Source organism: Nothobranchius furzeri, chromosome 4 (genome assembly GCF_043380555.1).
Source record: "Nothobranchius furzeri strain GRZ-AD chromosome 4, NfurGRZ-RIMD1, whole genome shotgun sequence".
Taxonomy (NCBI): Eukaryota; Metazoa; Chordata; class Actinopteri; order Cyprinodontiformes; family Nothobranchiidae; genus Nothobranchius; species Nothobranchius furzeri.
The window spans coordinates 769608-779650 of NC_091744.1; the positions used below are offsets into that span (position 1 = coordinate 769608).

At 41.3% G+C, this 10043-nt stretch overlaps 1 long non-coding RNA gene across 1 annotated transcript; it reads left to right on the forward strand.

Annotated features, from left to right (window-relative positions):
- Positions 1-699: 699 nt before the first annotated feature.
- On the forward strand, positions 700-1617 carry LOC129154630 (uncharacterized). The gene is made up of 3 exons (XR_011520418.1): positions 700-1071; positions 1139-1467; positions 1546-1617. It is a non-coding gene; the product is annotated as an uncharacterized lncRNA (long non-coding RNA).
- The last annotated feature ends 8426 nt before the right edge of the window (positions 1618-10043 follow it).

Consider the following 10043-nt stretch of genomic DNA (forward strand, 5'->3'; position numbering starts at 1 on the left):
TAGTCGGCATGGAAACAATTCACAAAAGCAAATGACTTGCTATTGTTTCAAAGAGCTATTTAGGTGAACAGCATCTTTGGTTCGTCATCATCAGCAGTGAAAGCTTAACCATCGCCTCCTGCCTTTAGTGTCACATTTTGTTTTCACTGTCACACACACACACACACACACACACACACACACACACACACACACACACACACACACACACACACACACACACACACACACACACACACACACACATTGCTTCCTGCCTCAAAGAAAATATTTGATCCTTTTTGTAGGACCTATAACAGCTGAAATAAATAAAAAGCTGTTTATGAGGTTTGTTTTTTGGGAGGGGTGGATTAGTAAAGTCTCAGAGCAGACGTACCTCTGGTCAAACCTTTAATGTCATACCTCTCAGAATAGTTAAACTAAGGCACATGCATGTCGTAAACGGATTTACACACGAGCGAAGAAGAAGAACCGATGGATACGTGTTTTGAATATAGCCTTCCTCTGCTAAAAACAACGTTCGAATTGAGACATGATGAGATTGGCTTGACAACGCAACAGATTTTTCATAAGCGATTTCAGGAAGAAATGTCCGGTACAAAACCGGTCCGGTATTATTTTTTTGGATCTGCACGCACACACACACACACACACACACACACACACACACACACACACACACACGCACACGCACACACACACAACTCTAAACACCCATTCAGACATTTGTCTACCTATACAACAAAGCAAATGACTATGTATTGTTTATAAACATTTTTTTTCGACCAATCGCAACCGTTTTCTATTCAAGATTTTTTTAAACAGCTGTATAAAATGTAAAACCGCATTTTCGGAGTCGTGATTTGAGGTGTAACAAGCTAAGATGACGGGTAAGTTTTTAACTTAAGACGCAAATCTTTTTTTCTCTTTCTGGTTTAACATCTTTATTTTCAGACGCTATTGTCATATCGGACGGCGAGTGGGAAGAAATTCCTATTGAGGAATTAACTTGTAAAACTCCGGTCCCTCTCGATGATTTGTCTAAAATTAATCGTGCGGTCGAGAATCTGAGTGAGTGGATTTTATAAATATATACGTAACGTTCTTTTCTTCAGCTGAGAAATATCTCATTTTACAGAAAAGGAGGGGGTTCAACCTTACCCCGGAAGTGATAACTTTTACCCAACCACGCCTCCATCCACCAGCCGAACCGTCTTACATCCGTATCAGCCCAGCCATACCGTCAGATCACACGCGAATGCGAACGTGAAAGCTGTTCGTTACAGGAACATCACGCCACAGACGATCCTCGAAGCTGGTAAGTGATTACAAAATAGCGATTAATAAGTCAGAGATGTGTCGTTCATATTTATCGTTTTTATTCTCCAGAGCAACGGCCAACGGCCTACGCACCCCCAATATCTCAGCCCCCACCACCTCCAACCCCTTCTCATGCGCAGACGGATGGTAACGATAAAAAAAAACAACTGATTAATAAGTCAAAGATGACTCGTTCACATTTACAGTTGTTTTTTATCCTTTCAGAACAACATCCGACAGCCGCTTCAATATCTCCGCCCACACCTCCTCCTCCTCCTCCCCCTTCTCCAGCACAGGGTAAGAGATTTATAAAAAGGTGGTTATTTACTTCAAAGATGATTCGTTCATATTTTTCCTTGTTTTTATTCTTTCAGAACAATCCGACAGCGACTCTGAAACCGCTGAACGTGCTCCTGAGCAGCCAGCCGGTAAGCTGTTTCACAAAACCGCTCTGCAGAGTATATTAAATTTTTGAAGTAAAAAAGATGATGTTTTTTATCCTTTCAGAACAACCCACGACCGACGAAGAGAACGCCCCACCTCCTGCACCTGTACAGAGTAAGTTAAATTTATATATATAATTTATTAAAAGCTCGTTCATTTTATTTATTTTTATTTATTTTTTCATCAGAAAAACGGTTGAAGAAGAAGAAGCGGGGCAGATTTACGCCACTTCAGAGATTAAACAGGATGAAGCTTGGGTACTTGCTCCTGCAAGTGAATTCCGGCCTGGTGGATGTGATGCAACAAGTTCTGGCTCTGTAAAAGGACGACGCAGATTTTTTTTCTTCATTTTTAGTAGGTTTTTAATGTCTTTTGTATCATGAGTGAAAATTGGTTTGATGACCTTTCAGATTTGTTTGAAGTAGATGGTGAATTAAACGTAGATGATGAATTGTTAGATCGAATTTTAGATAATGAAACCCCCCCTCTTCATCCATCCTGCGAAAATCTGTTAACTGACTGGTTTGATGTAAGCGGACTGAGTGAAGTAGATGAATTAGCTTCAGATAGTGAGATCTTAGACGATATTTTAGCATCCCAAGCCGTTTCAAACGAGGTCGATCAAATACTAGCAAATTCAGATCCGCCTTCATCAGAAGCAATAAACGAAATTTTGAGACAAATAGAACACCAGCAGCGCGTAAACGAGATCGATCAAATACTAGCAAATTCAGATGAGCCTTCATCAGAAGCTGTAGATGAAATTTTGAGACAAATAGAACACCGGCAGATCGGAGGGAGCGTAAACGCAGCTTTTAACCAGCGTGAAATTAGAGAGAGAGTGTCTTTTCAAGCAATCAACGACCCAGCCGAGTTTTATATTAATCTGATGGAAATATTAAACAGGTTTGCTGAAAGAGGAAGCCAGATCGCGCGTCCCAACGATAGAGTCCAGTTTGAAATTAATACTTTGCACACGACGCACCACGTTAATTTTAATTATGACGGATCAAATATGTTAAATCAGCTTCAGTATTTACTGGATCTGTTAGTCCAATCAAATGAAGCATTAGAGGCCGACAACGAATTTAATTTCAGACTGCAAGTGATAAATAATCCGTCCGGCGGCGGAAAACGAAAAATCGAAACCATTCTGGATCACGAATTAGTCAATAAAAAACGAAACCATCTCATTTGCCCTCCAGAGGCCAATCAGCCGTTGTGTTTTGCGCTAAGCATAGCCGGACTGTTAAATCCCTCAGCGAGAGATACAGAATTATTGAATGTGGCTAAAAATATTCATCAACAGGCAGGGCTTCAGGAGCAATCAACCGTTTCATTTAGCGAAGTGATTCGATTTGAAAATATTGTTCAAAGAAAAATAATCATTTTTTACGGATCCGACAGAATCATTTCTAAATTTGAAACAGATTTTAGCGATCGATCAAATCCGTTGTTCATTTTGCTACTGAACCAACATTATTACGGCATAAAAAATATTAAAGGTTTCTTAGGAGCCAAATATTTTTGTTCATGGTGCTTTTCCGCTTATAATAACATGAACGGACATCATTGTAAATGGTTCTGTCGCGTGTGTAATACCGATTTATGCAAACGGACAGAAACGTCTCTCATCACATGTTCTGATTGTAATCGAATATGCCAAAATGTGATATGTTTTCAAACTCACAAAACACCTGTTTTAAGGCCTCAAGCAAACAGGTTAGTTTCTCCTTGCGAAATGTTTAAAAAATGCACCATTTGTAAACAAACTTATTACATCGCCATGGGTGGAAATGGCTCACAGCACGTTTGCTCAGCGACCAAATGCATCGTTTGCAAACAGTCGGTGGTCACGGATGATCATCGCTGTTTAATTTAGCTTGAAAAAAAAGATGACGGTTTAACGGAAAAGGTTATTTATTACGACACTGAAACGTTTACGGATCAGAACGGTGTGCATACACCTTTTTTAATCTGTGCAAAATCCGATTCAGGCGACGTTTGGGAGAAATTTGGTTTAGATTGCATTAAAGATTTTATTATGCAGATGCGTCGTCCTAAATTCAGCAATTATACATTTGTTGCACACAATGCGCGCGGATTTGATGCTTATATAATTTTGAGAGCTATGTGTCAATTAAAAATTGTTCCCAAAAATATACTCATGCAAGGCTGTAAAATCCTGAGTTTTCACGATCCAGATTTCGGGTTGAGATTCATTGATTCCTTAAGTTTTCTCATGATGAAATTAGCTAACCTTCCAGCTGCTTTGGGCTTTACAGATAAAACTAAAGGTTATTTTCCTCACAGATTTTCATCGCTTGAACATCTGAATTATAAAGGGCCTTATCCAGATGTCAGCCATTATGGGTTTGAACAAATGTCTCCGGAGCATAAAAAAATATTTTTAGAATGGTACACCGATGTGTCTAAACAGCAGCTGTTTGATTTCAGAAAGGAGGCCGTGTTTTATTGTAGAAACGATGTAGAAATTCTGCGTAAAGCATGCGGTATTTTCAGAGAGGAGTTTTTTAATGAAACAGGTATCGACCCGCTGAAATCTGTCACGATCGCTTCAGCTTGCATGCGCGTGTTTAGATCAAAATTCCTAAAACCAGACACATTAGCCATTCCTTGTCCGCTCGGCTATCGACCGCAACAAAAACCATTTTCAAGTTCAAGCATCGTGTGGCTGGAATGGGTTTCACGCAGTCAAAATGTAGACATTCAACACGCTTTAACGCCTTTGGGGGAGTATAAAGTGGGAGATTTTTATCTCGACGGATATGCTGTGATTTCAGGCGTCGAACAAGGGTTTGAGTATATGGGTTGTTTTTTCCACGGCTGTCCAAAATGTTTCTTACAGTCATCCATATGTCCTCTGAGAAAAATCACTTTTGGTGAAATTTATGACAAAACCGTCGAAAAGCTTCAGTCGTTGGAAACTGTGCATCGATTAAAAATGAATGTCATTTGGGAACATGATTGGCAGGAGATGGTAAAAACTGATCCGGACGTGAAACAGTTTGTCTCAAGATTTGACCCACCGCCAGCTCCTCTCTCACCTCGTGAAGCCCTGTATGGAGGCAGAACTTGTCCGGTTCGGCTGAGGCATTCGGCTCAGAGCGGTGAAAAAATCCACTATGTGGATTTTACGAGCCTGTACCCTTATGTAAACGCCACACAGACTTACCCCATAGGCCATCCCAAAATTCATGTTAAAAATTTCAGAGATCCAAGTCACTATTTTGGCTTGATTAAAGCTGTCGTTTTGCCACCCAGAAAACTGTTTTTCCCTGTTCTGCCTTTTAAAACATCCAAAGGTAAACTTGTTTTTACACTATGTCGCAAATGCGCAGAAATGAATAATCAATCTGATTCTTGTTCACACAGCGCGTCTCAACGTGCTTTGACGGGGGTTTGGGTGAGTGTAGAGTTCAATTACGCTTTGGAGTCAGGTTACCGTCTGGTGAAAATGATTGAAGTCTGGGATTTTGAGAAAAGCAGTAAAGATGTGTTCGCAGGTTACATTAACACGTTTTTGAAGCAGAAACAACAAGCGTCTGGTTTTCCTGAAGGATTGATTGACGATGACTCGAAAAGAAAATACATTCAGGACTACAAACTTCATCAGGGAATACAATTAGATGAGTCTAAGATTCAGCACAATCCTGCTAAGCGTGCCATTTCAAAATTATGTCTCAATTCACTCTGGGGAAAGTTTGGTCAAAGAGATGATCTTGTACAAACCACATTTGTTCAAAAACCTGATGAATTTTTTGACATTCTGTTTTCAGGGAAACACAAAGTTAAATTCTTCAGCTTTGTCACTTCAGGAGCCGTTCTGGTGCAGCACAGTTTGACAGAAAAATGCCTAACGACTCCTGGCAGAAGCAACAACATATTTATCGCCGCTTTCACCACAACTTATGCCAGATTGAAATTATTAAATGCGTTGAACAAACTGGGAAATCGCGTCATTTATTACGATACAGATTCTATAATTTATTCTGTCAAAGAGAATGAGTGTGTTTTACCAACAGGACCGCTGCTGGGGGATTTAACCGATGAACTGCACGGCGATTCCATCACAGAATTTGCTTCATCCGGTCCAAAAACGTATGCTTACAAAACCCGGGACCGCCAGCAGGTGGTGCTAAAGGCTAAGGGTATCACACAGTCATTCATTTCATCTGATCACATCAATTTTGACAGCTTAGCGCTGCTGGTGGAGGGGTACGTGTCTGGAGAAAGGGGAAGATTTTTGCAAACTCGGCAGGAGATCGTCAAGAGAGATAAAAAAGGCCTCACTCTCTCGAATGTTTCATTTGTGAAGAGGTTTCGTGTGATTTTTGATAAGCGGAGGTTATTTGCTGACGGCAGTACAGAACCATTTGGGTATTAAAAATGGAAACTGATTTTGACGCTAGATTAAAATTGCCATTCAGTGCACAAATTGCTGGTCCGTCAGGCTGTGGAAAAACCTTTTTTGTAAAAAGTATTTTGGAAAATTGTATGCAATGTTTAACTGAAATGCCAGAAAACATCGTGTGGTATTTTACATCTTATCAACCTATGTATGATGATCTTTGTAATAAAAGTATTCGATTCGTTCAAGGTCTCCCGCTTTCATTCGAGGATGATGATTTATTTCCATCGGGTCATAACCACTTGGTGATCTTGGATGACATGATGTCTCAAACGTCCAGCCATCCTGGAGTGCTAAAATTATTTACGCAGCTGAGACATCACAGAAATATGAGCATCATTTTAATCACTCAAAATGTTTTTCATCAAGGAAAACATAGTCGTTCCATCAGCTTAAACACCAATTATTTGATTTTGTTTAAAAACCCTCGAGACAAATTGCAAATCAATGTTTTAGCAAATCAAATATATCCTACCCAAAAAAGATATTTCATGGAGAGTTTTCAAGACGCTACGTCAGAACCGTACGGTTATTTAATTGTGGATTTAAAAGCGGAAACGCCAGAATCTTTCCGTCTCCGTACGGGTTTACTTCCGGATCAGCTCACTGCGGTGTATTTGTCTAAAACAGAGCCATGTCAGCCCGGATAAAACGCAACGCCAAGATTCTACGTGCTTTGTCACGTATGAAGCCTCGCCAACGTCGGGAGTTTTTAAAAGGGTGCTCCGAGGACGTTCTGAAGGCTTTGTGCGAGATAGCTTTAAACGTGATCAAAGGAAATATACGTCTGTCGCCGCGTCAATTTCAAAAGTTGTCTAAAAGCAGAACGGTGCTCAGACAGTTGACTCATAACAAAACTAGCCTTTTTAAAAAAAAGAAGCTTTTAGTCGGCCAGAAAGGCGGATTTCTACCCATACTCTTAGCAGCCGCTGCGCCTCTGATCGGCGAACTGATAGGTGGCTTAATAAGGAAATAAACGATGGCTTCTCAAAAAATGTTTATGGTGACCCCCCAACAATTACGTCAGCTTGTTAAACCTACGATACGGGACGTGGCTGAAGAGAATCTTGACTCTGAAATGAAATTAATTATGCAGGAGACGGGATTAACGCCGTATGAGAAAATTAAAAAATACAATGCGCTGCTACAGCGTTATTTAAAGTTGATGAGAAGCGGATTACACGAAAGCGCACCTCCCACTGAACCGCCCACGGTGACGGCTGAGCCTACGTCAGCTGTAGAAACAGCAGCTGACACACTCATTAATGAAACGCTACAGAATCTTCCTGTACGCGGAAGAAAAAACGCCGAGTACCTGCTGAAAATGACACGATTAAACTGGACTCCGACGGGGGAATTTAAATATAAAGGCGATGTGCAGAAAGGATCGCACATCCTTGACTTGATTAAAAGCATCAGCAACCCGTTAAAAAACATCCACAATCAGAACCGACGGGTTGGACTCCTTTCCTAAAAACTCTAGTAGAAAAAAATGTGCCCTTATCTATCGTGTCCAATCCGCTAGCGAAACTTCAGATTACACAACTCAGGAACGGAGGGGTTGTGCTTCCGGATTCTGAAGACGGTGTTTTGAAGAAAAAAAAGAAAAAACCGAGGAGAAATATCATTTTATCACCAAGCTGGAGCGATGTCCCCACTTTGAAGAAATTGATCAGCTTTACACCTTAACTCTCTTGTTTGTTCAATAAAACTTTATTCAAAACAAATTTCACAGTCCGTGACATTCTTTAAACATTTCAAGAGTACAATTCACCTGTGTGAAGTATACATCATGACGTTTGATGCAATTTGAAAATTTTTTAACAAAATGATAAACCATAGCATCATTTTTATCTACATTTTTATGATATTTAGACAGAATTTGTTTCAGAGAAAGTCCACAAGCCTTATGACACAGGAAAAAAACACAATGCTGGCCACAACGGTCGGATGCAAAACTCTGTAGCTGACGATCCTGATATTGTATTCGTGAACAACGTTCTGTTAGAAAATTCAGGATGTTTTCAGGGTAATATTTAAATTCAGGCGATAGACCGTAAGAGTCAAAAAATGTTCCGAGGCCATTTTGTTCCACAGCTAGCGCCAACCAGTGTTCACCGGGTAAATGGACAGGATGAGTGTTTACCACAAAGTAGGCCGGTAGTCGAATGTTTTTTGGGACGGTAGACAGCTGATCAGACGCGTACACACCACCAAAATAATCTCCCAGCAGGCTCGATAATATGCCGTCCAATTCGTGATTATCCATTAATAATAATCCACCAATACCTCTCTCTTTGAGTTTATCTCCAGAATGGAGTCGTAACACGCATACACAATGAGTGTAGCCGTGGCTCTCAGAGGTTCTCCAAAGCGCATCTCCATCCTCAGGTTGCCGGTGGAAACGGTTGAAAGCGCCTCCGAGTCATCCGCTGTGTTCAGATTAAAGGCAAAGAGTGTATACCCCTGTTGATATTCCAACCTATTAATCGATAGAGGCAAATCTTTCAATTGTCTTGAAGTGGCTGTAAACAGATTATAAAATTCTCTGACCGATGTTCCCTGGTAAAAAGTAGGTTGGAAGGCTTTCGATGGAATCTGTTTTCCGTCTCTGGACAACGCCAGATATTCCACATTCATGTGGCGAAAATTAAAAGGCGAAAGATCTCGACGTCCTGTGTAAGCTTCGTGATCCACTAATCCTAAGACGATATATTTAGGAATGGCGCCGAGAAAGAGGTTCTCCAGATTACATATCCTCGAATTTTGTGGAATGGAATAAGTTTTGACGGTCACGCGTGAGAGCGGGTACATGGCGTTTGCTTTTAGTAAAGCAGACTCGTGACCCAAACGTACGGCGGGTGAAATATTAACTTTCTTCACAAAAAGCGATGCACCTAGCAGTTTCAGCTTGTAGGTGGAATCACGCGCCCCCATCAGGCAAAAAGCATCACACGCGCGTGTCAGTTTAATTCTGAGATCGACAGAATTTAAAAGAAGTCTTTCACAGAAAAATATATCAGAATGCAGGGGTCCTATCAGATCCACTTCTCTGGAGTTTTCTGTAAAAGTCGCTCGTTGATTAAGGCCTAAATTGCGTCCGTTAATTACAACGGTGGAATCGTGCGCGCCTGCGGTGTCTTTGAAGAACAATCCCGCGCTGAATTGAGAATTCAAACTCGCTTCAGAAAAGTTCAGCAGGGTTTCGATGATCGCTCTGTAGGGGTGCGTGGTGCTGGACTGTGAAATCAGACGATCGCCGAGAACCACGTCACATTGTGAGAAAATCGTGTTTATCGGGTAATTAATCAGACCGGTGGCAGCACCATCATCTAGCGGGCTGCCGTCATCGTTTGTAATATTCCCCTCACCTTCCTAGCTGAGCCCATAGAGGGGTGTAACAGTCGTTTAAATCCAAATATTTTTCTCCATCTCCGGGGACAAAAAATTCTACAGGCCCGCCGTCCGTCAGGGCCGCTATGGGTAAAATTTCGCTGTAGATCTTATCTTCGATAGACAACTGCGTCATGGGTACGGTGAAGAGATCCAGTTCACTCAGCGTACATTCTGACGATTTGCTGTGGAGCAGTGACATGATTAAAAAATATCAGAGCCCGTCTGACGAGACTTCTTCCTCTTTTGCTTGCGTTTTGTAACTGGAGCTTTGATGCGTCGGTCGCTTCGTGATGTAGATGTCTTTAAACGCCTGCCGGGGGGTCTTTTGCGAACACGCCTCGACAGAACCATGAGGCCTGACCCCTCTTGGGCATTAGGGTCATTGATTTTACCGACGGCTCTCGTCAACACATCTGACACGATTCCTGTAGCGGCCTTTTTGAGATGCGGT